General features: G+C 43.1%; 1 protein-coding gene and 1 long non-coding RNA gene across 2 annotated transcripts in view; one reads left to right on the top strand and one right to left on the bottom strand.

Moving 5' to 3' along the window:
* The window catches only part of LRRC1 (leucine rich repeat containing 1), a 462,254-nt gene that overhangs the window by 434,454 nt on the left and 1,502 nt on the right, over window positions 1–26,298 (top strand). The gene's annotated exons all lie outside the window — the stretch shown is intronic.
* Window positions 16,181–18,737, bottom strand: LOC125432958. Its single transcript, XR_007244573.1, has 3 exons — window positions 18,511–18,737; window positions 17,708–17,779; window positions 16,181–16,326 (listed from the first exon to the last, which is right to left on the bottom strand). It is a non-coding gene; the product is annotated as an uncharacterized LOC125432958 (long non-coding RNA).

Raw genomic sequence — 26,298 nt, 5'->3', positions numbered from 1 at the left:
GATAAAACACTAAAAAAATACAAAAAACAAAAATGAACATGGGGGGGGCAGCAAAACTCCAATTTTGCACCGGGCTCCATTTCCCCTAGCTATGCCTCTGATCTGCAGTAATGTACCTTCATCCATATTTAAATTCCTTGAAGCACAATCCCAGAGAAATTAAATAAAATAGTGCCCTGAAATTTAACAAAAATCACTGGAGTATTGCACACACAGAGCGAGTATATTTTTATTCTAGCAACATGTTGCCATATAATTCTACTGATAAAAGAAAACTGGAACAAGAGGTGTCATTTGGAAAGAAGAAGACAATGAGCAGGAATGTGTGACTTTGTCAGAAGCACTCATATTTTCAACCAGCTTAGCAGTTCTACATACCGTGGAACTATTGCTCCAAATAATTAAATAGGCCTACATATAAGTATGCAAGTCAGTGGCATCAATCCCTGGTGGTAAACCCAAAGAGTGACTGTTTGGTGTCAGTAACATTGGTATATTTATGGAGAAGGCTGGGTGGTAGATCCCATACTTTGCATTCAGTGTCCCATATTCAGCCCTTGGCATCTCCAGTTAAATATCTCATGAAACAGTTTTAGCAATGGCTTTTCTCTGTCTAAAAATTCAGAAAGCAGCTACAAGTCAAAGTAGCCACTGTTGAGCTAGATCAGGGGTCTTCAAACTATGGCCCTCCAGATGTTCATGGACTATAATTCCCATCAGCCCCTGCCAGCATGGCCAAGTGGCAGGGCTCATGGGAATTGTAGTCCATGAACATCTGGAGGGCCATAGTTTGAAGATCCCTGAGCTAGATGGACCAATAGCCTGACTTTGCATAAGGATGTTTTCATATGTTCATTACCAGTTCTGGCAGGTTGCCACGACACATGTTCTTCATATAGAAACTTTTTTTCTGGTTGGTTGATCTTTTAATATTTCCAAGTGGAGAGCTTTAGAGCTTACAGAATCTTCCCTCAAAACTAAAATCTTTCTCTCCTTCCTTCCTCCCCCCCGCTGGCATAAATGCAATCTGAACATTAACCCCTCATGTAATATAATATAATTTCATAGTGAAATAAAGCAGGTTTTAATTTTCTAATACATTACATTGCCAAGCCAAGATATGTTCAGTTTTAGCTTTATACTTAAGGCAATGATTTCTTGCATGGTTTTCTACAATAACCTTTAATGGTTTACAATATGTCTGTTTCATACACTGAAAATATATAGCCAATTACGGTATAGCTTTAAAAGTTGCACTTTTGATGAAAAGTAATCCACGCATGGTATGTTTTCTTGAACTCATTCTCACTCAGAAGAGTTGATGCAACTTATTTTCTTTTACCATAACGTGCCATGTTTCAGCTAGGCCTGTCACAGTGGTAGGATTCAAATAATGTAACAACCGGTTCTGAAAGGACTCAGTGGTGGGATTACAACCAGTTCTCTGAACTAGACAAAAAATTAGCTACCAGTTCTACCGAATAGGTGCGAATAGGCTGAATCCCACCACTGGCCTGTCATCTCTAAATACTGAGGCCATCTTCCTCCAAAATATGGGTAATTTTATACAAACTGAAAGAACCACCAGCAGCCTGGCATAGAGGATGGGTGGAGTTCTGCTCTGGGAGACTCCGATTCAAACGCTCTCCCCCCATTGTGAAATAAAGATCCTAGACCAGTATTGTAATTGAGGACGGCACTAAAGGACCGCTAGAAACTGCACAATTACCATAAGGACATTGGTTCTTGCAGTCTGCTTGGAGACAACTCTATCCAAGCAAAGAGGAAACATTATTAGAAAGTATCTTTCTTCATTCATGAGGGCCTACTCATACACTACAAAGTCCACATGGCAGAGACATAGACTGTCAGATGTGCACAAGGAGTCAGACACATAGCAGCAATGGGGACATCTGGGGCAGCTAGTCCCAGGCGCTGTCATTGCCGCATGTGTTGGGACGGGGCGTGTCGGGTGTTTCAGAGGTAGGTTGGGGTGGGAGGGGGTGCACGGGCAGCTCGTGCCCCAAGCACAGTTCCCCCTCCCTTTGTCACTGCCAGGGGTTCCATACTGGTAATTCAGTTTCTAAGTGCGGAGAGAGAGAAGGTTGAACTTTTCCATCTTCACAAGCTTTCTGAACTGAAATGGCTGCAGGGAAGCACATATGCCCCACTGGGGACATTTTCATGTGGCCATCAGTACAAATTAAGGTTCCCAAATGGAACAAGTAGCAGCTCCCTAGGGGCCATTTCAGCTTGGGCAAAAACAAAAACATGGGAAAGGATTAAGCAGTGAGCATCTTTTCACTGACTGCCTAAGTGCTGAGCTGAATCAGGTCTTGGTCAACCTTGGAACTAAATTCCTAGTATAGAACTCCAGGAGCATGTCTGATCCAAAATCTTTGCAGCAGACATGTGAATCACCTCCTGAGTGTTTACACTATTTAATTTCAGCTTTCAGTGTATGTTTGTCGACTTTGGGTTCAGTGAATGAGCAACCTTTGAGGGAGAGGAGAGACTTTGAGTCATCACTTAGCGGTTTTCAGTTCTAGTGTGCTGAATTAAGATAAAAGAGTGTCACTGTTCACAAATTACCTTCAAGGGTTGCTCACTTGCACCTGCAGTTCTTGGGATTTGCTCTTTGGTTTCCTTCGAAAACCTTCTGTTGCCTTCTTTGGGGGCTGCAGCTGGAACTGGGTGCTTATTGCTGAGTGCTGGAACAGGTTTCACCTTCGTTGCTGTCTTCTCACTCTCTTGGAAAGCAACTCTAGTACTCCTTTGATCTCGGGTGGGATTGCCACTATCAAAGAGACTCCCAGAGAATTTGGATATAGGCTCCTGGTTTTGGTTTTTAAGAGAAAGTAACATTGTTAATACATAAGATTAATATCCCTGAAATGGAAGCAAACCACTTCAAAAAAATTTTAAAATAGCTCTGGCTGTGTTGAATTAAGCCAAAAACAAAGTTTCACCCAAAAAACAACAACAACAGTTAAATCACATCCAAAAAGGAATGACATTACTATATATATATTATTTGAAACAGGAAAAAGAGTGGAGTGCAAGCCTTGAAAAAAATATGTATTATTAAAAAGTGTGTCTTCTCCTACTTAGTGGGTCTCAGTCTGGAAAGACTGAGGGTCTCAGTCTGGAAAGACTGCCCTCTACAGGAAGACTGGGTGAGGGGTTGTCGGGAAACAGGGAGGGAGCAAAAGGGGGTGAACTCTAGCCCCTTCCACACTTGCAGAATAATGCACTTTCAATCCACTTTCACAATTGTTTACAAGTGGATTTTGCTATTTCACACAGTAAAATCAAGCTTCAAAGTACATTGAAAGTGGATTGAAAGTGCATTATCCTGCATGTGAGGAAGGGGCTTCTGAGAGAGAAGCAAGGAGAGACAAAGCTGTGGTGTTTTCTTCCTGAGGGTGTGAAGAATTTCTAAAAAAGAAATCCCTTAGGAGAAAAGTCTGGGGAAGTGGAGAAAGACAGTTGGCAGAGGAGCACCTGTCTTCTGGAGTGAGCCTTCAATTATGAGTGAGTGGTTCCTCACTAACTGTAAGGAAAGGTGGCTAGAGTCTTCTCTTTTTGTCCTAAGTTTGGGACTGATAATTATATTTTTGTCAAAGCTCCCAAGTGTGAACCGATTGTTTCCCTCAGCTTTCAATAAACATTATTTGCTTAAGCATGTTCAGGTTTTGAATGCAGAATCCACAGTTCTGTGACCACTAACTTGTCCTTCTAAGGCTGTACAGGTTACAGGAGCATTGCTGTTTTCCAAGGCAGTTGTCTAAGGATTCGACCATTAATTTGGGCATGTGTTTGCCCTCACATTTTTGCACATAAATTGTATGTCCTGTAGGCTGGGAAATACTGTCCTAAATCTTACCCTGGGATTTATTGGTAACAAATGGTATCAGACATGCATAAAATGGACTTTCTTGAGCTCGAATGTAAGAGTCTATAGAGTCTACAGAAATGGATTACCACTTACATCCTCATCAGGATCCTCCAGCTCCTCAGCTTCTTGCTCAGGACTAATTCTTCCTTCTTTCCATTTTTCATTGGTTGAACCGAAGAGATTACCACCAGGGGTGCTCTCCTTGCCCTTCCGTGACGCCCGGTGAGTGCCCTGGGAGCTCCAGTTATGACTGCCATGCAACTTAGGGGACTTGGGAAGCCACTTGGTAGATTCCTGTAAAAGCACAAGAACTTAGCCGGTTTAATTCAGTACTGGAATATGCCAAAGTCCAATGCCAAGAAACTGAGCATCAGCTGTTGGGATCAACTTCCCTCTCAGAGTTTCCAATGCTCCAGCCATCATAGGTGCGTTAAAGCATCACTATGTGAATGAGTCAGTCAACAGGACTCACAAGTGAATGAATGACAAAAATGTTTGCCAGGTGCTACAGTATGCAATAACAGAAGGATCATAAGAGAAAGAAGATTGATGCATTTTGATCAATAACTACTGATAACATATGCTTTCCAGGACACAAATGCTACTCTCTGGCTCACCTCCTGGCCATTCCCACCCACCACCCACCTCCCCTTTGATAAGCTTCATATATGTCGAATGCATTCTGGATGCTACTTTGTGGATTCAACTTCTCAGTTCACATTGAGAGAGACATAAATTGCTGCAGTCTAGATTAAATCCCATGGTCTATTGACTCCTAACTATGGACTTGTAAAACTATTAGAAGCACTAGCTTTCTTGACTTTGTAGATATTGTCTTATTTTTACAAAAGCGTAATTTGCCAGATGAGACGTAGCAACGTGGTTCAGCTCCATTAAAAAAAATGATCAGAAGCCTGGATCAAAAGAGGGTTTTTCTCTGAAAACAAGCTTACCTGGGCTTGTAAACTGCTGGACTAGGCTGAGCAATAGCTTGAAACATAAATATGCTAAAGGAAGAAAAATCTGGATAAGTGTCTGTGATATTTTTATCCTATGAAGCTCTAGTATGTGTGGATCAGGGTGTCTGCAGGACACTATAGGCCAGGCCTGGCAAAACCCTTCTTTCTTAGACTGTCCTGCTTCATAAGGTTGTTGTAAGGAAGGGAAGGGGACCCTCTGAGCTGCTTGAGGGAAAAAGGTTAAAATGTAATGTTATGGGTCTTACCATGTTTTTGTCTATTAAGTGCACCCTCAACAACACTTTTTGGACACCATTTCTAGCCAGTCAGTGTGGCTACTGACATTCCAGTGGCTGCTCGCAATTACAGAACTCCATTTACCTAGGTATTTAATGCTTATTTTCAGGGCATTGGTAATGCTTTTACTGTTCTATTTTTCAGTAAATTGAAAATTCAAGCAAATCCCCCTGGATTTTAAAAATGTTATTCAATTAAAATTTAAAAGATATGTTTTCATTTTCTAGTCTTCCCATGGCGTTTACAAAGGCACAGACTATATTACGTGATGAATTCTAGTCATCTGGTATTTCTGGAGTTTCTAGTTTCTATAAATAAGACAGAAATAGACTTGTAATGAGGAAGCTAATGATAAGAGAGAAACACATCAAAATGAGAAACATGTCAAAACCATTAGATTTTTCCCACTTCTTGTTAGCAAACATTGTGACAAATCAATCTTCAACATCTTCCCTTTCTGCCCTGATATTAATGCTCACTCTACGTCTGCAATAGTACCATCTAGTGGATCTTGTTGCATATTGTTTTAGCAGTTTGAATACAATATAGATTATTTTCTCAAGCCTGTTGCGTGAATCCTTGAGGTAATCACATCTACTGAATACCAGCAGTCAGGGGATAGTGGCATGTTGTTTTGCACTGATCAAACAATGTAATTGTGGAATGATAGGCTATTGGTCCTGCATCCTCAGAACAATGAAGGCCATTGTCACCACAGTAACTAAGGCCTCCCTAATTTACAGTATAATAATTTGATTAACCACCCAATCCAGACCTCTTGGATGGCAAGACACAGCGCCACTGAGGTGCCATCCATTTCTCCAAAGGGCTTCTTTGTGGTGTGGAAAGCCCAAAAACAAAAAACAGAACCTGGCCAGGCAAAATCCCCCATAGTGGACAATGGACATACACCATGAAAAATGTGGAGTGTGTCTGAGGCTGGCTGTGGAGTGTGCAAGGGCTGAGATGGCAGTGGATGCTGACCACAGTCACCTCCATCCCCTGCTATGCCCCTAGCCACGCCATTGCATCTTTCTGTGCTGGCAGGGCTGGGGAATGGTGGCAACTTCTAGGGTCAGACGTCAGAGAGCCACATGGTGTCCACACGCCTATCTCCCCCCTCCACTGGTGCATTTGCCTCTTGAACTGGCAGGGTGGGCACCTGAATTGGCACATGGCTACACTGACTCCTAAGGTGAGTCCACCACTGCTCCTCTGGATTGAGCTGCCTGTTACATAAAATAGATTTTAAAGGACTATAAAGTTAATAATAAGTCTGGAATTCCAGACTTTCCGATGCCATTGAGGAAATTGCTCCCAGGCGCCCTCTGCGCCCCCGTTCACGACGGGCTCCTTGGTATACCGAGGAGCTACGCCAAATGAAACGGGAACTCAGACGGCTAGAGAGAGTGTGGAGGAAGTCTCGCGACGAAGTGGCGCGAACGACTTATAGGACGTTTATGAAAGCCTATAAGTTGGCAATACGGAGGGCGAAGAATGCCCATTTCTCGTCCTCCCTCGCATCTGCTAGCTCTCGCCCGGCACAACTATTTCGGATCGTTCGATCCCTCACCTCTTTGGTGGAGGGGTCTATAAATTCTCAATTGGCTATCGGCTGTGAGGCATTTCAGAGCTTTTTTGTAGATAAAGTCGCGTCACTCCGCCGGGACCTTCCAGCCACAATTGATACAGTAAAGGAACTCGAGGCTCCTTCGCCGTCTTTGGGTCCAAGTTTGGACCGGTTTTCCCTACTCTGCGAGTCTGATGTTGACAGGGTCCTAGCTGCTGTTAGACCTACTACCTGTCCTCTGGATCCTTGCCCCTCCTGGCTGATAAAAGCTTGCCGGGAGGAGTTATGACCCCACCTGTTGAATATAGACAACTGCTCCCTTGAGCAATGAGTGTTTCCGGGTGGGTTGAAGAAGGCAGTGGTCCGCCCACTCTTTAAAAAGACCATCTTTAGATCCTGGCGATCTGGCCAATTACCGCCCCGTTTCGAACTTGTCGTTCCTGGGGAAGGTAATTGAGAGAGTGGTGTTGGAGCAGCTTCAGGGCTTCCTGGAGGATGCATCGGTGCTCGATCCCTTCCAGTCCGGCTTCCGTGCTGGGCATGGGACGGAGACCATCCTCATTGCCATCACAGATATGCTCCGCATGCAGCTAGACCAAGGCGGATCGGCGCTGCTTGTGTTACTTGATCTCACAGCAGCGTTTGATGTGGTCGATCACGACCTTTTGATCCACCGCCTGGCAGCCTCTGGATTGCGGGGCATTGTCCTTCAATGGATTGCCTCGTTTCTCCAGGGTCGGGGTCAGCAGGTATGGTGCGGGGTTGAGGCCTCCCAAAGGACTCCACTTAGTTGTAGGGTTCCTCAGGGGGCCTTGCTTTCCCCGCTTTTATTTAACATCTACATGCAACCCCTTGCTCAGCTGGTGTGGAGTTTTGGGCTGGTCTGTCACCAATATGCGGATGACACCCAGCTCATTCTGTTGATGGAGAGGGGGGCGGCCTCTGCCCCTGCAGCTCTACAGCATTGTTTGGAGTCGGTCGCTGGTTGGTTGAGGCAGAGTAGGTTAAAACTTAATCAACGAAGAAGGAGGTCCTCTGGCTGGGCCGGGGGGAGAGACCAAGGGAATTCCAGCCGCCTATATGGGAGGGGGTCGTTTTGGCTCCGACATCCCTGGCTTGTAGCCTGGGGGTCCGCCTGGATTCTGCCTTGTCAATGGAGAGCCAGTTGGCCCATGTTACCCAGGTTGCGTTTTTTCATCTTCGCCAGGCACGGCGGTTGGCCCCCTATCTCTCCCAGCCCGACCTGGCCACTGTGATCCATGCGACAGTCACCTCGAGGTTAGATTACTGTAACTCGCTTTACGCGGGCCTTCCCTTGCAATTGATCTGGAAGTTGAAGCTGGTCCAGAATGCAGCGGCACAGCTTCTGACAGGTGGTGATTATTCAGACCATATCACCCCTGTGCAGCCCCGTCTGCACTGGCTCCCAGTGGAGTTCCGGATCGTCTTCAAGGTGCTGGTAATAGCCTTTAAGGCCTTACACGGCATGGGGCCCTCATACCTACGGCACCGCATCACCCCTTATGTCCCACATAGGCCACTATGCTCGGCGGTGGCGGAATTACTGGTGACCCCTAGCCCTGCGACGATGCGGCTGGCCTCAACCCGGGCCAGGGCCTTTACGCCTCTGGCCCCTGCCTGGTGGAATGCTCTACCTCCATCAGTCCAGGCCCTGCAGGATCTTGGTGAGTTCCACAGGGCCTGTAAGACAGAACTATTCCACCGGGCCTTTGGAGAGGCTGGCCGTGGCTCTATTGCCCCCCACTGAAATTGGAACTGTAACTGAGGCTGCCAATTTTCATCCTCTGTCATCTTGGTCGGGCCTGCTGTGATTCCATCTGGGCCCGCCTGTTCCCTCCCTTTTTTCTTCTTATCTTTTTCTTTTTCCTTGCTTTTTAGCCTTAGGAACGGGCACCTGTTTGAACTGTTTGAACTGTTTTAAACTGTTTGAATTGTTTTAAATTGTATGTAACTGCTGCTGGAGTTTTAATATGTTTAAGTTATGTTGTTTGAGCTGCTGTTGACAACAGCCATGTTGTGAGCCGCCTCGAGCCCTCCGGGGAAGAGGCGGCCTAGAAATCTAAAATCTAAATAAATAAATAAATAAATATAGATCAGTGGTGGAGATCTTATGGCACGGGTGCCAGAGGTGGCACTCAGCGCCCTCTCTGTGGGCATGCGCAAACAGAATGCCCCCTCCCACATCTAGGCTAGCCTGGGCCGCTGGGCTCCATTATTAGCATTAAACCTAAGACCTAGTTTCGGGGAAGCAGTGTAGGTAACCCTGTTAAGCGCTGTTAAACCCCACTGATTTTCATGTGAAGAACTAAAGCGCAAACCTTTACCTGGAGTAAGCTCGGTTGCTGGCAATGGGGCTTGCTTCTGAGTAAACCCTCCTGAGTAAACCCTCCTGAGTAAACCCTCCAATGATTCATTCATTGGAAGAGTTGCTCGGTTTCTTCAAAGCCAAGCCACCAACTACCACCAAGCTTACTCCCAAGTAACATACACCTCGGAACCAACCTTTTTGCTAAACTAAAACCTCAGTATTCAGATTAAATTGCCGTGTTGGCACTTTGCGATAAATAAGTGGGTTTGGGGTTGCAATTTGGGCACTCGGTCTCGAAAAGGTTTGCCATCACTGATATAGATGAACTCAGATTTCTGAACAGCAAACAGCCATACTGGTAAAATTTGGCTACCAGTACTGAAAAACACTACAATCAAGACAGTGACTAATGAACACCACCCAGACAAAGGATATCTCCAGGCAGTAAGCAGTCAAAGGGCTAGTGAACACCACCCACCATTCTAGGTAGTAAGCAATCAAAGGGATCAAAAGGCCAGGCTACTACAATGCAGATGCCCTCACTAATTGATTATGCTATCTTCATGGTTACTCACATGCTAAATGGGTGGCAACCAACACATGCAGATCAAGCTTGCTAATTACACTCTTTACACTTGTTAACAGGCAAATGGTTCTTTCTCCCACCCTGGACATTCCACAGATATATACACTCCACTTGCTTTACTACATCAGATCCTCTGAAGATGCCAGCGACAGATGCAGGCAAAACATCAGGAGAACATGCTACTAGAACACGGGCATTCAGCCCAGAAACCACACAACACCCGAGTGATTCTGGCCATGAAAGCCTTCGACAACACAGCGTAGCAAATCCATTACCAAAGGATTTTCTGATGCATCTCCCCAACATGTACCATAATTGGAAGAGCTATCTGTAGAATTATCAACAACCAAGTGGAGTCAGAAGTTCTCCCAAAATTACAACTCATCTCCAATGTTCAGAGATCAGATTATATAGAGAGCTTCAGAGGGTGAACTGTGGCATCATATCCCACTCTGGTCTCTCTCCCAGGCTTGCCCCCAAACCTCCAGGAGTTTCCTGAGGTGGAGTTGCCAACCTTATTGGGCTCAGCAAGAGGAGTGAAAAGGATTTGGGCATCTTAGTTTATAGTTCCATGGGAATGTCAACTCAATGCATGGCAGCTGTGAAAAAGGCAAACTCTATGCTGGGGATAATTAGGAAAGGAACTGATAATAAATCTTCAACGATTCTCATGCCTTTATATAAAGCAGTGGTGCGACTGCACTTGAAGAACTGTGTTCAGTTCTGGTCGCCACATCTCAAAAAGGATATTGAAGAGATAGAAAAAGTGCAGAGAAGGGCAACGAGAATGATTGAGGGACTGGAGCACCTTCCTTATGATGAGAGGCTGCAACATTTGGGACTCTTTAGTTTGGAGATGTCTGAGGGGGGATATGATTGAAGTCTATAAAATTATGTATGGAAAATGTCGACAGAGAGAAATTTTTCTGTCTTTCTCACAATTCTACAACCAGGAGGCATACACTGAAAATACTGGGGGGAAGAATTAGGACTAATAAAAGGAAACATTTTTTCACGCAATGTGTGGTTGGTATTTGGAATATGCTGCCACAGGAGGTGGTGATGGCCACTAACCTGGATAGCTTTAAAAAGAGCTTGGACAGATTTATGGAGGAGAAGTTGAACTATGGCTACCAATCTTGATCCTCCTTGATCAGACATTGCAAATGCCTTAGCAGATCAGATGCTCGGGATCAGCAGCAGCAGAAGGCCATTGCTTTCACATCCTGCATGTGAGCTCCCAAAGGCACCTGGAGGGCCACTGCGAGTAGCAGAGTGCTGGACTAGATGAACTCTGGTCTGATCCAGCAGTCTCTTTCTTATGTTTTTACGTATCATACTAGCTTCCCCTGTGCTCCTGCTGGTTCCGCACTGGCCCAAAGAGCTGATTTGTGCACTCCCCCACCCCCCGCAAACCACTTTTGCGGACAGCAGAGGTTAAGTAACTAGCAAGTTGGGAACACTTTCTCCACCTGCCTCCTTCTCTATGCATTCTTCCTCCCCTTGCCCACTTGGCAAGGTTTTATTTGCTTCCTTCAAATGGGGCATGGGGGAGAGCTGGTGCCCTGGGCAGAGTTGTTCAACCTCCACAAGCGCTACTTACATGCCTGAGCTGCTTGTTAATATTAACTCCGGGGAAGGTGGGCAGAAGAGAGAAGGCAAACAGCAAAGCCTTCCTGAAGACCCAGAAGGAAGAGAGGAGACAGAGGAGGGGTAAAATTTTAATTCTTGCCCTGGGCACCATTTCCTGTAGGTACACGGTGTACCGTACCCCCTATCAGAATCCTCCTCATCACTTTATTAACTTCATTTTATTCAGCAGCCAGCCTTATTAAAATGGTTACACAAAATTACAAGAAGTTACTCTGTGGCAAATAGTAATCTGTATTGCACTCTGGGAGGGGGGGGGGGGTTGGGGAGAATCAAGGCTGGAACTTCAGTAAGCAGATAATATCACCTTCTTTTAGACCAGAATCACCTTCATTTAGACCAGAATCATTTATTCAGAGCTCAAGTCATGGGGTACAGTTTGTGATTATGGCTGCAGCACCTGATAAAGCTGATTGCAGAGTATTAGGGCTAGAGTAAGGGACCCCACCGAACAGTGAAAAGAGCACACCCCAAACAAAAAAAAAGAGATGCAAATTGACAGCAAACGTTCAAGGCAAATCCCTGCATCGCCCAAATGCATTCTAGTTACCATTCTAAAAAAAATGAGAAATGTTTCGTGAGTTTGAGTCTGTAGAAGGATGGATCTGATAAGGAACATTTCATCCTGGATTTTTAATCTTCCGTGTGGAACGCCAAATGCCATGATCAGGCATGCCTATAAAATGCTCTCTGTTGTGCATGCTGCCCACATACACAAGTACAGATGCTGTTATGTCCCCCAATCCAATTCTTATGTGCGAATGATGTCACATTTGGAGCTGCCTCAACTCTGTGTGATTTACACATGGTAAACAAAATGAAGTGATGAGATCTGTCACTATCGAAAGGAAGGAGAAAAACAAAGGAACTGTTAGTTCGGTTACATAATGCAAAACACACAGGGCAGGAACAATGAGTCATTTTGCATTTGTGGGATTTGAGGAAGAAAAGTTTCCAGAGTTACTTTCTACTTTTCCATACAGAGAAATAGAGCAAATTACAAAGTTAAAAAGAAGAGCTCAACATCCAGAACACCCACTCCCTGTAGCAAACAAAAAAAAACATCCTAAATAACTTACCCAGATATTAAAAATAAAAATGAATGAGCTCTGATTTCCAGTAAGTTAGTTATCATCATTAGAACATTACAAGTAGGAACCTTCAAGGACTTGTGAGAGGCATCTCGTGTCCCCCTCTGCTATTTCCTTTTCCCCTTTCCTGAAAGACCCCATAGCTTCTTTCCTTTTTTCTCATTCTCTCTTTCTAGGGTTGCCAGCCTTCAAGGTGGGGCCTGGACTTCTATTGAAATCCAAGTCTTTACAGAACTTAATTCACCCTTAGGGTTGCCAGCTCCAGGTTGGGAAATTTCTAGAGATTTGGAGGTGGAACCTTGAGGAGATTTTGAGGGAAAGAACCTTAGCAGGGTATATTGCTATACTGAGGTGACCAGATTTTCACCTTTTTAAAGCAAGGCATCATTGGGGAGGGTGCGTGGGCATGCGCGCATGCAGCCGCAGGAGCGCACTGCCTTCTGGGGCGCTCCCCTTTTTCCCGCCCTGTCACAGGGCGGGAAACGGAAGTGCGCCAGAAGGCAGCGCTGCAGCGCGGGAGGCTGCCACACTGCCAAACCCCTGTTTCCCGCCCTGTCATAGGGGAGCGCCCCAGAAGGCAGTGTGGCAGCCTTCCAAAAATTGGGACATTTTTAAAACCCCGCGGGATGCGGGACAAATTAGTCAAAAGCGAGACTGTCCCGCCAAAAGCGGGACGTCTGGTCACACTATGCTATACAGTCCTCCCCCCTCCAAAATAGTCATTTTCTCCAGGAGAACTGATCTTTGTCATCTGGAGATCAGTTGTAATTCTGGATGAGCTCCAGCTGTACCTGGAGGTTGGCAACCCGAATTGCTGCAAAGAAAATGGCTGCTTTGGAAGGTGGAGTCTTTGGCCTTATACCCTTATGAGGTCCTTCCCTTCCTCAAACCCCACCATTCCAAGATCTACCCCCCGCCCCCAAAATAAATTCAGATATTTTCTCACCTGGAGTTAGCAACTTATCTCTTTCCCACCTAACAGCCAGCCTACCTTTACCTATCCCTCTGTTTTAAACTTTCCCTCTCACACACCTCAGTAGCTTCTCCCTAGGAAAACTGTGGCCTGGTTGTGTGATGCTAGTCTCTGGGCCAGGCCCACTTGTAAGGTAGAGAACCCTCAAGGACTTGTGGAGAAGCACCTCATTTCCACTGTATACTCCTCCGCTCACTATTTACATTTTCTCCCCTCCTGGCAGCCCCCATATCCTCCCCCCTTTCCCTGCCTTATTCATCTCCTCTTCAACCATTCACCAACCTACGTTTTATCTGCCACCCATCTTCAGCTACATTATTTATTTACTTCATTTCTACTTTGCCTCTCTTCACAGTGGGAACCAAAGCAGCTTGCATTATTCTCCTTTTTATTCGCACAACAGCCTTTGCAGTGGGTTAGACTGAAAGAATGTGACTGGTCTGAAATCACCTGGTGAGCTGCCACACAAGATGAGGATTTCAACCTGGGTCTTCTAGACCCTTCTCAGAAGCTCTAACTGCTACACTGCACTGGCTTCCATAGGGTGGCTGCTGTTGAACGAGAGCAAGCAGCCAGGCCTAGTTCAGTCATGCAAGCCAAGTGGTATCAAGTCAGAGGTTCACTTCCAGGTTTGGTAAATGGAAATCCCCCAGATTTACAACTGAACTTCAGACAACAGACATCTGTGCCCCTGGATAAAATGCCTGCTTTGGAGGGTGGACTCTACAGAATTATACTCAGCTGAGGCTTCTCCCCTCTCCCAATCCTTCCCTCCTCAGACTCCCCCTCAAAAACTCCAGAAATTTCCAAACCTGGATCTGGCAATCCTAAGGGTGAATTAAGTTCTGTAAAGGATTTCAAGTGAAGTCCAGGTCCCACCTGGAAGTGTTTGTTTTTTGTTTTTGTACTTTTTTGCAAGCCTGGGGCCCTTTTCAGACTAGTAGAAATCTGTCGTACCTGTTCACAGCTCCAGTCGCTGAGTTTTAAGTACCCTAAGATTTGGCTGACTGTGCTATTGCTATATAGATAACTGCAAGTTTCCTGTCCTGTTTCTTCTTTGATTTACTCTCATGGACTTCTGTGGATCTCAGAACATACAAGAAATGAGAGATTCCATGTAGCTGGCATTACAGGTGCAAAAGGTATATGCATGCCTAACCTTTAGTACGGTATTTTTATCAAGCATGCCTTGCCTATATGGCCTGAGTTGCAATGTACATTTTGTCTATACAGCAGCACAAGGCACCTACTCCAAAGTCTTTTGTCTTTTCATTCATGAGAATGGATAGTGTCAGGGGAGAGAGCTTAGTGGGCATGGAACACCAGAGTCTGCCCTCTGGAGCTACCATTTCTTCCAGAAGAATTTATCTTTATAATCTGGATACCAGCTGTAATCTTGGGAGAACTTTATGCCCCACGTAGAAGTTGGCAAACTCATCCCATTTAATGGACTAGAATTGGATCTACACACTGTGCTACCCTAATTATTCACCCTCTAGATTTGCCTTTGTGAACAGAAAAATGTGCGAGGGAATGAAACCAATACCAATATCTATTACTTCACTGAAAGCAAAGCTCACGCTTCTAAAACTTCACTGCTGCCTATAGTGGTACAGTCCTGCCACTGGTTTGCTTTTGGAAAGTTTGTTTTTATTTAACAAACATCATTTTGTTTTTCTGCCAAGTTAGGGCTCTCAAGGTGGTGAACAATTAAAGGCATTAACATTCACTTTAAAATGATGCGTGTGTGTCAGAGGCATAGCAAGGGGGGGAAAGCACCGAGAACACTGGTGTGTCCTCCACCCCCATCCCCCCTGGAATGCCCCCACCATGCTCTCACACCCCCACAGGGGCGTGCACCCGATGCATCGCACCCTCGTCCCCTTGGAGCCACACCTCTGGTGTGTGTTATTACTGTCAAGTTGCAGCCAACTAACAGCAACCCTGTAAGATTTTCATGCAATAGACATTCAGAGGTGGTTTAACACTGGCTGTCAGCATAGCAACCCTGGATTTCCTTGGCGGTCTCTGTTTCAAGTACTAACTAGGGCCAATCCTGTTTTGTTTCCACGATCTGACAAGATCAGGCTAGGCTGGGCATCCAGATCCAGTTTTAAAACAATATATATATATGTACAATATGAAATTAAACAGAAGGAAGGTCAATAGGCAACACCAAATGAAATAAAGATTTTCACCTGCTGGCAGAAGACAGTGATAGCAAGGAACAGGTGAGTCTCCCAGGGAATTCCACTGTTTTCATTCAATAACTGAGAAGGCCCTTTCTCAGGGTGCCACCAGTCTAGTCTCAGATAACAAGGGGACCTAAAGCAGATACCTGAAGATGCCTGAAATGGTTGGGTAGGTTCCTTAGGGTATGCTTGTCCCAAGCCATGTAAGGCTTTTAGTCAATACCAGTACCTTAAATTGGGTGTGGAAGCAAACTGAGAGCCACTATAGATGAAATGACTGAAAAGTGATAACGTTCCTGTGACTCATTCCAGTCAGCATTTGGTACAATTGTAGTTTCTGCATGCTCTTCAAATGTAGCACCATGTAGGGCATGCGTGAATGGCAAGATGCTTCCCATTCCCATTGATGAAATAGCAGAGTTAGTCTCTGAGGGTGCTGTTAGCCTTCCCTCTCCTGGTTTTTCTTTGACCAGCAAAAGACAGACCTATGGGTGAGAGAGACAGAAAGCCATTTGCTGTCCTAGCCCATTCTCATCTCAGGCTTTGTCGATCTTCTAATACAACTTGGGAGCTTAAAAAAAAGAAGACAACACTACTATTTACCTTTCCCATTTCCATCACACACACCGACACACTTTTTTTTACAAGAACAGTTTTATTAGCTATTTACAACATTAAGATTTTAATACTACTACTGTCATTACATTTGCTGTTAAAAATTAACATGTTTTAAAACAACACCTGGGCAAACTTAGGTCAGCAAATTTTTCAGGAGCACAATCTGCAGAGAAAACAAATGGAAAGCATTAACGTAACCAAAGCCTTGGGTAAATGGCCCTTACATTGTAGAGATGAAGTTACTTGGCACATGAACCTAGCTTTCTTGTTGGAAGGTTTTATTTAAAATTAAAAGATAACTATGCACATTAAAACTGCCTGAGGGTATTCAGACTTTTAAAAATGACACAACCAAAACAGAATAAAAACCACTGAGAGTTTAGAAAGGGTATGGATAGTGGGTCAGAGAACCTTTTGCAGACTGAATAGGATTATTGTTACATTTGAGTAGCGTTGAATACTGGAATATGTCTTCAAGATCTATTACTTTTTAATGGATCCAACTTCAGCCTAGTCCAAAAAAGCATTTCAGTAAGAAAGAAATAATCCAATATGCATCTTAGATGCCATAATGGGGGTCAGAGAAACTGAAATTCACTCCTAAAGGAAATCAAGACCAAAGCCATCAATTGCTGCAGATCTTGTACAAACTGCTAACATTTACCAGACATTGTGGTTATATTGATATGGCACAGAGGAAACACTATCCATTCCAAAAAATAATTACTTCCATTGGTGCCTTATTTGCCATTTCTCCACCCAGAGCTGATATTTATATCATCGCTCATAATTTTCTAAAAATACTTCATACACGTTATCTGAGTAATCCTCACAAACAACCCTTAAGACACATTATCCTTATGAGGAAGTTGAAGCGGCAAGCCTATGAAGTCATAAGGAGTAGCTGAAAGAAGATTTCACTCTTGGTTCACTCTTGGCTACTTTGTTGTACCAACTATTGTACCAACTGTCTGAAATATTAGTAGAAACGGCTCACTTGGCATCCTGATGCTCACAGCAAATTTGATGTCTTCTGTCAGCAAAGGTAACATTAGTGTGCCAGGATTAATGCTAGGCTGGAATCATCATTATCTGACGTGTATGTTTTCTAAGTGAAGGATTCTTTTAATATATGGAGGAAAATCCAGATCAAGTGAGTAGTACCAGCAATATGGAGAAGTTATGCACAGACACAGGCTTACCACTTCACTACGAATTAGACCACGACGCATCATCCTTAGATCCACACATATTTGCTGCCAAAGCATTGGCAAATGTTTTTATGGTTCAAAATGATCTTGACCATCACTTTCCCAAACCTAGCAAGCTCAGGCCCTTAGAAGGTATTTGGAAGAATATTTCTCTCTGCATCTACCAGTAAGGCAGAAAAAGTCACACATTGTGAATAAAAAGAATACCAAGAGACTTGCTGCTTCTACTGCTTCACTTTATATAAACTATATCTGTATTTTGCATTAATATCATATGTGAAAGGCAAAAAAAAAAACAGATGGGAGAGAAAGTTGTGAGGCATTCTTACCCACCAAATACTATTGTCTCATCCTGATCAACTGCAGCTGGAGATTCCCTCCTATCTCTGGGGATGCCTTCTTTGCCTGCAACACAAAAAAACCAAAGTGCATGGCAACTCTGAAAACAAAACAAAACACCCAAACCCTCCCTCCACCTCACCCTGTGAAAGCGCATGTGCTTAGAGCACCATTCTCATCTTAATGGGATTTGCTTTCTAAAAGCAAATCTATGTTTTGTCATGCACATTAAATTCCATCATAACGTCCATTATGCAGAGATGGATTGAATTCAGCAATCCATGGTTTGTTGGCTAAATGTTGCCTACACATCAACTGCCTAATTAAAAAAATCTGAACTAGTTGCATTCTAATTAATGCTAATTAATAAGTGGGTTAGATGAAAGAAAGTGGGGCGGAAAGAAGGTATCAAAATAATTTAATTCTGTTAAGTTCCTACCAGAATAACCTTTATTCCCAAAACACCACCCCCAAAAATTAGAAGGAAAGGGAAAGAAAAGGCACAGGAAAATATGAACAGAATTCAACCACCACTTGGTACAAATTTCTACCCCACCCTCTCAGTTTATGAATAAAACTATTTTATTTCTGACACAACAAATGCATCCTATTTGTCCCCTGGAACTTTGGGTCTCAGCAAAAGTACCCATTTCCTGTTCTCCCAGCTTGGGCTGTAAGCATTGGAAAGTACCTCCATATAGAAATAAGGCTTATTTGTCCTTTCCTACTTATCCTTTTTGAAAGATTAATAGCGAGGTAGAGATCATTTCTTTAAGCTCAAAAGACGTGGAACCCACCTTGGTGCTGCTGCTGCTGATCCTTTATTGCTACTTAAGGCTCTTTCCTCTTGAAAAAAGAAAGTTTGATCACAAAGCCGTATGAGTAAAAGATGCCCACGCAACAATGACTACGCCTTCATGAGGTTTTTAGCCTACACTGCTCATCAGAAAACGTTAAGCAGTGCAACATGTTAAAATTGAGGAAGAAAATGCTGGTGTTTTCTTGCAGGAACTACAATGAAATGCTGTTGTGGCGCCTCCCCTGACCCGCCCGTCCCCCTGGGGCGAGTGTGCCATCCCTCCTCTTTTTTTATTTGCGGGTTTTCCTCCCCAGTGGCTCGCCATAACTTCGCCCACAGGATGCCTCAGCGTTAAGCGTCCCCTGGCCCCTTCACTGCACCTATTCCCCACTTGCTCCATTGCCTCTCATGAAGCTGAGAGAGCTAGCCTGCCTCCTGGGCTCCCCACTCCACCCTCCCCTGTTGCACCTTCACAGAGGTTGGGCTCCAACAGGAATTCCCCTGGCTCTCCCAGTCCCTGCCCTCCTGGGCTTCACCTTTCTCTTTCCCCTGCCTGCACACACAACTCTCTCCTCCTGCCTCTTCCCTCAGACAATGCCCCTGAGCGTCCCTTTCCCACCCCCTTATATCCCCTTCCTCCCCTCATCTCCCTGCCTGCGTCCCAGCTGTCAGTTCCCCTCAGTAGGCTCAGCTGAGACTTCCAGGCTGAAACCCAACTGGGCTCAGAGCCCCTGCCCCCACAGTCTCTCTCAGCCCACAGCGTGCGTTGATGGATCGACCCGATCACGCAGTTGAGAGAGTCTTGGTGGGTGCGATGTATCGACACAGTGGCCGATCCGAGCGTCAGAGGCTCGCTGTGTCGAGAGGCGGCCCGGATAGACCCAACAGCATTAAAGCCTTCCTCAGCCGCTGACGGGGCTGCGGGCTTCTTGTGATGCAGCTGAACAAGTCTGGGCGCAGCGTTGGGGCTCAATCCGGACAGCTGTCCTTCATCAAGAATGTGTGTACAAATAGGCATAACTTTGGGATAAAGCAATCAACCAACCAACTGCAGGATGCACAAATATGTTACCCAATAGGGTCTTTCATCTGGGGCAGACAGAACAGAAATGAAGATGGACGTTTGCTTGGAGATTTTATACATGAATAATTTGAGCGTGGCAAAAAGCATCCTATAAATGCCCAACATTAACTTTGGTCATAATTAGTTACACAAAATCCTCTTCGAGGATAAACCACTCATACTATGAAGACCATTAGAGAAAAAAATATAAATACATCTCAAACAGAACATTTCAAACTTTCAAATATTTGCAAGCTTTATTTTCCATTACAGGCAGCTTTCCTAAAGAAATTGTTTTTTTGGTGTCTGAGCCACACACATACACAGTAACATTTAAAATCTTTATTCATAGGAATATGAAATACATGAATCCAGGCTAAACCAATTTCCAGTCTGACCATAATATAGGTGAAACCCATTTCCAATCTGATCATAATTTTTTACTCCTTAACAATGATGATCAACAGACTTTCCTAAGAGCAGTGCTGTTTAACTAATGGATCAGTGAGTACCCCTCAAAGTACTTCACCTACAGGATCACAAAACCTTCTAAAATTGAAATTTGTTTCTGCTTTGGGGAAGGACCTGCTGCTACTAATGAATTAAATACATCGCTTCTCCCACTTATGTCTGTGTACACCACCGGAAGGAGCAGCCGATCAGACACTCAGTGGTAAAGATGATTTTGACTTCTGACTTCCTCAGCCTGTGTTGACTCTCTTGGTCTCCTGACCAGGGTCTAGTCTCAAATTTCCTTGTCATCTGACCCTGATATGTCACATGCTTATAGCTCAGTTAGTGCTAGATTTGATAGAAACCAAAGACCATTGCATGAGGGCACAGTATCAGTGGTTGATTTAAGAGGGAAGTCAGACAAAGAACTGGCATAATCACAATGGTATTATGATCACGTGTTCACTTGAGATCATACACACATATTCAGTCACTTCTGACTGCTTCATCAAGTATCAATTTCCAGATGGAAAAGCCACCACAGAAAGAAGGTAATGAACTGGTATAAGCCTTAACTATGCTCTCAATGAAAGGCATTTACTGGTTGATAGGCAACCAGTGCTCACTGATAAATATGTAATATATTAACTATATACAAAGATTTATATATCATTTAAGGAAGCAGCCTAGCACATATGTATATGTATGCACAAGGTATACCCTATTGCTACCCTCAGGGGTAGACCACTGGAGTCCTATTATATGAAAATGATGCAGTTCTTGCCTCCATGTTATGTTTCTGTAAAAATGCTCTCTAGCTCCAATGAAACTAAACAGGTTGTTTGGAGCCTTATCAAGCAAATCAACAGGCTGTTTTTCAATGCAGGGAACAAATCATGGAAACAATGCAATGAAGTAAAACTGTTACAGAAAATAAGCAAACAAAGCAATACCATATTGGTCTTGGGGGGGAAAGACAAGAGAGAAAAATCAAGTAAAACCTAAAAAGAGCACATTAGGCGCCAAAAACCTACATACCACAAGAAAAATAAAATTCCTAATCTAGCAAACTTCAAGAATATGGCTGATTCCCACAACTTGACTAGCCACTACTGAAACAGCGTCTTGTTGACATTCAATTACTTGACTGGCCATGCGCGGTGGTGGGATTCAGCAGGTTCATACCACTTCAGCAGGACCGGTTGTTAAAATGGTGCTTGTAAACAACCAGTTGTTAAATTATTTGAATCCCACCACTGGAACCGGTTGTTAAATTATTTTGCATTCCATCACGGGGCCATATGTCCATCAAGAGTTCTGTGGTACTTGCATTTCAAAGAAAAAAAGGTACTTATTGGGAAACATGCTACTGCAAGCATCCTAGATGCCCACAGTGTAAAGAGTTTCAAAGTCCAAAACTGGTACCTTGAATTTGGTATGAAACACATAGCCAAGCTATGCAGCTTGTACAAAACTGAATCCCTCTGCTTCTTGCAGCAGAAATCAACTTGACTGTTGCATTCTGTACTTAAGAACCATGCTGTCACCAGCCCAACACAGTAACAGCTCATAAGTGTTATATATGGCGTTCTCTACTCTTTTACAACCGTGCACTGCAGTTTGGTTTTTGTACTTACCTCCTTCAACATACATTTTGTCATTCCAACTGATGAATTATTTGTATCAAGTATGTTTGATGAAATGTATAAAGGATTAAGGTACATTCACAAATGCATTCCTACCTGGTTATTCATGGGGTGTTAATCCTGCAGTTCAATGATTTTAACAGCATAGTTTTGAGCAGCTACAATTCACAAACAGTAAGCAATGGTAGCCACAAAAGACACTATCACATGGGATTCTTGGAGGGAGCATTTGGATATTATTTGCTCATGTACATGTACAAGGTGTTCAGTCCCTGTAGCCATTGTCCAAGATGGGAAGAAAAGATGAAAAATACATTCATAGCCTACTATCTGAGGCCTTCAGACACTGAACTTTGTACCATGAGACTTTTGAAATATATAGCAAAACTATGGAACATCTATAAGGCAGGTCAGTTGGCAATGATCTCACAGAAACACTGTTCACACCAGAATTCAAGCCAACCTGCTTGCATTGATTTACAGCAGCATGCAAACCAGGTAACGCAGGTCCATTTTTAGATGTGGAAGTGTGTTTTATCAAATAGCAAGAATATCTTCCTTGGAAAAGTCAGGGGTTTTTGCTCAGACACACAGAAACAAAGTATGACACCAATACCAAGATGTAAACTACAAACAAATATTTTAACTCAGTATACATATCAATATGAGACCATGGCAAAACATTAATTACAAAGTTATTTGCAGTGCAATTCTATGCAGAGTTACCTCAATCTAAGTCAGCTAGATTCCACAGATCTAGACTGGAATAAATCCACACAAGATTGCATTGTTAGACATCTAGGTGGTTTTATGGTTGAGCCATAGCAAGTCTTGCAAAAAAAAAAAAAAAAATTTGAGTACAAATGTAAATAATAAATACTATAGAGCCAGCATTGAAACACCAGTTCTTCATTCACTCTGATGGGGATAATTCACACCTCTATGTTTAATGCTTGATGACAAACAAAACAGTAGCCCTAGATCCAACTTGCACATTCCTTTGAACACAATGCTTTTCAATGCAGTTTCTTCCTGCAGTCAATGACTAGTGCTGGTTTCAACTGTGGGAAGATGCATCAAACCATTATTCTTTTACATCCCACAAGTACATCCACAGCAAGTGATCCCTGTGAGACTGGCTGAATACTGTAAACCTGTTTTAGTGGTTTAGCCGTAAAGCGACATGAGACAACAATGAAGAAATTTATTTCATTACTTTAAACAAGATACTTTCATTTGCACTGAGCAAAACAAGCCTGTTGTAAAGGGTTTTAAGACATGCATGATGTTCCAAAACTGCTTCTTCTGAAGAACATATGGCACATTACCCCCCCACACACACACCCCTTTTTAATAGGATGTTCGTAGGAACCTACTTATGTCTACTCTATGCATTTGAACTTGATGTTGATTCTCCTGGCCAACCCCACACATTTTATTATTGAATGGACAGAGATATAGCAGCTCATACTTAGATCATTTTAAAGCTTTTTCTGTATGTGTATATTTCCCACTGAAACTGCAAATTACACCCAGTTGCATATCCAAAGGTTTAAAACATGCACCAACTTCTTCAAGATCTGTGATTGTAAGTAACATATTACCAGGCCTGTCCCTTTTGCAAAGCATAAAGTTCTTGATGGAAAGTATGTTAGGAGAATGAATGTTTATGTTACTGAAGTCATTTTGGTTTGTCTGGCTTCTTTTTGGTAAGATTTGGTCACGCTGCCTGGGGCTTTGTAGAACTTTATGTTTGAGGATTTTCAACAGTTCTGTACAATCAAAGTCGCAGCCAAAGGCCCATTCTCTCTTGTCACAGCCAAGATCTCTGAACTGAATTCAAATGGAGAAAATCTGTCTCGGAACTGTCATACATTCTTACCTACTGTAAAGCTGGACTTGTGGTTACATTAAAAACTACCTTGCAAACGAACATCTGATGTGCTCTCTGTCTGGAAGAATCCGTATGCTGTGAAATAATATGCAGTCACCCCCAGAAATTTAAAAACCTGAATATTTGAGGTTACTATTGAGAACTATGTAGTAGAATACACAAATTAGCATATATTAAAATCATACATCCACTTAAAGATCAAAGTACTAGAATAACGGTTACTGAGCCACTATTCTTTTTTTACCATTTATTAGGTTTTATATGGATATAAAACCTTTCAAAGTACGTTTGAGAATATCATGCCTGTGTAGTACATAAAATTAAAGTTTTCACAATTTCTGTTCTTGCAGTTGTTCACTTTTTAAAACATTCACAAATGGAACATTTAAAAATGGGCAATCTCTTGATGAAAAACCGCTTTTTGTTTAAAATGTATGTGCGCGCACCATGTCAAAAAAAGGCAGTAGCAATTTGAACATCTAATGTCATCACCACAACATACAGAATTCTTTGCAAACTTTGCTTTTCTAAAAGGTAAGGAAGGGAAGCCATTGTATTTTTGCAAACTGGCAAAACTAAACAGACACCTCCGTTTAAACGTCTTTCTCTGCTCATAGTTCCTTTTTTTGTAACAATAATCTGACTTCACTTGCATTAAAGGCACAATTAGGTATGATAGACATCAATCTCCATAACATTCTTCCACAAAAATAGTAAAATGTACCGTTTAAATTTTTTTTAAAAAATGAAATACATCATTCTGTTATGAAACTCCTATACAAAATTATAAAATTTACACCATCTGAGCTGCCAGAAAGGTTTAAAAAAGATATGTTCTCCATAACTACTTTTTTCACCATGGGTCAACACAGGGCAGAATAAATACCCAAGTGCTTCAGGAAAAATAACCCCACAGACGACTCCCCTGTGCATAAGAGAGGCATGATTGTATAATAGTGTATTCCCCTTGCTCAAAGAAAGAAAACAACCGTCTTAATAGCCTGTTAAATGAGTGACAACATTGGAAATTCAGGGCATAATTCACCAGGACACAAACTGGAGCTGTGTAAGCAAAGGACATAATTATGGGAGACATTTTCTCGGTGCACTGGGCCCTCTTTGTTCAAATGCTTGGACTGAAATAAGGCACTTTTCTTCTAGTGAGAAACACCTTTCGAAAAATGACACAAGGACGAGATGAATCAGATTTCAGGCTAAACACATGAGGGTTGATTGAATGATATCCCAGGATGCAACAGGAACGACTCAACAGCAGGGTAAAGGCACAGGAGGTAAAACCTGGAAGACGTGAGCCTTTACACAGAAGTGGTCACTCTGTCATTGGCATTATTGACCTCATTTTTGTTTGAATCCAGTCCTTTAGCAGCATTCATATTGTTCCGTAAATTCTCCACTGTCTTTTTGATGTTCTTTAATTCCCCAGGGTGTGGAGTGGCTCGCCTTAGAAGCGTCTTCTAAAAACAAACAGTATAGATGTGAGAGATTTTTTGCTTGTGTTGGTCCTTTTTCAGCTAGATGGCTTAGCAATTAAATAACCAATTGTTTAGATCTATCACGAAATTTAAACATAGTTGATCAATCGCTGCTTATTCTAAAAATCAACAAATGTGTTTAGGGGATGTGAATAACTGGTCCAGAGATGCTGGGATCCAAAGCTGCACTATGCATTAAGGGAGGAGAGTCACAGCTGCAGTGCCTTCTGCACACCAAACAAAGCTCTGGATTCCTCCATGCAAATACACACTGCTTCTCTGGATAGCAGATATAATATTGGAAGTCTACTCAAAGAAATGCACTCAATCCTTATGTGTAGAGTGATGCCTATTCCACAGCAGTTTTACTGGATAATTACTGATTTATGCATTCTTCAGCTTTTAACATATTGTATTGTTGAAGGTTTTCATGGCTGGAATCAACTGGCTGTTGCAGTTTTGGGGGGGCTGTTGTGGCCAAGGCCTGATAGTTTTTGCTGATAACATTTTGCCCCATCTAGGCTGACATTACCTCTGAAGATGCCAGCCACAGGTGTGGGCAAAATGTTAGGAGCAAAAACAACCAGACCATGGACACAAAGCCTGGAAAAGCAACAACAGCCACTTAAACACATTATTATTGTTTTCGGCATCTGCAGGGAATAAAGGAATGTTCCGAGGAAATCATCAGCTTGATCCATTTTTCTTGAACAGCAGCCCATACTGGAACCATGAATAGCAAACTACATTTGAAAATGAAGGAATTTCAAGAGTAGTTCAGTGGTTTGTGCCATAAAGCACAGGGGTTGCCATTGGGGGTGGGGAGGGAAATGCTGGCGACTGCTACACAACATGCCCCTGCAGGTACAGGATTAAAAAATCACTGTTCCGATGCAGGTGATACGAACAAAACAGAATATAATAGACATTTGTGTATATTAAAAATAGTTGTCATGGCCAGAAGCTTCCCAAGTTCATTCAAGAGCAAGAGGGATTATTTTACTTGATTCACCGTCTTCATCTCAACCAACCACACCTCTTTGATTATGAGGCCCCTCCCTATCCACAGCATATGATCTGGTGGGAACACAGGAGAAGGAGAAATCAAGGAAGATCTTACTGCATAAGATATTTCTACCTGCCCTTAAGCAGGACCAGAGCCCTTAGGGGGTGGGCGGGTTATTAAATTGAATAATAATAATAATAATAATAATAATAATAATAATAATAATAATAA

The sequence above is a fragment of the Sphaerodactylus townsendi genome, linkage group LG01 (assembly GCF_021028975.2).
Source record: "Sphaerodactylus townsendi isolate TG3544 linkage group LG01, MPM_Stown_v2.3, whole genome shotgun sequence".
Lineage (NCBI taxonomy): Eukaryota > Metazoa > Chordata > Lepidosauria > Squamata > Sphaerodactylidae > Sphaerodactylus > Sphaerodactylus townsendi.
This window is presented reverse-complemented; position numbering and strand designations above follow the sequence as displayed.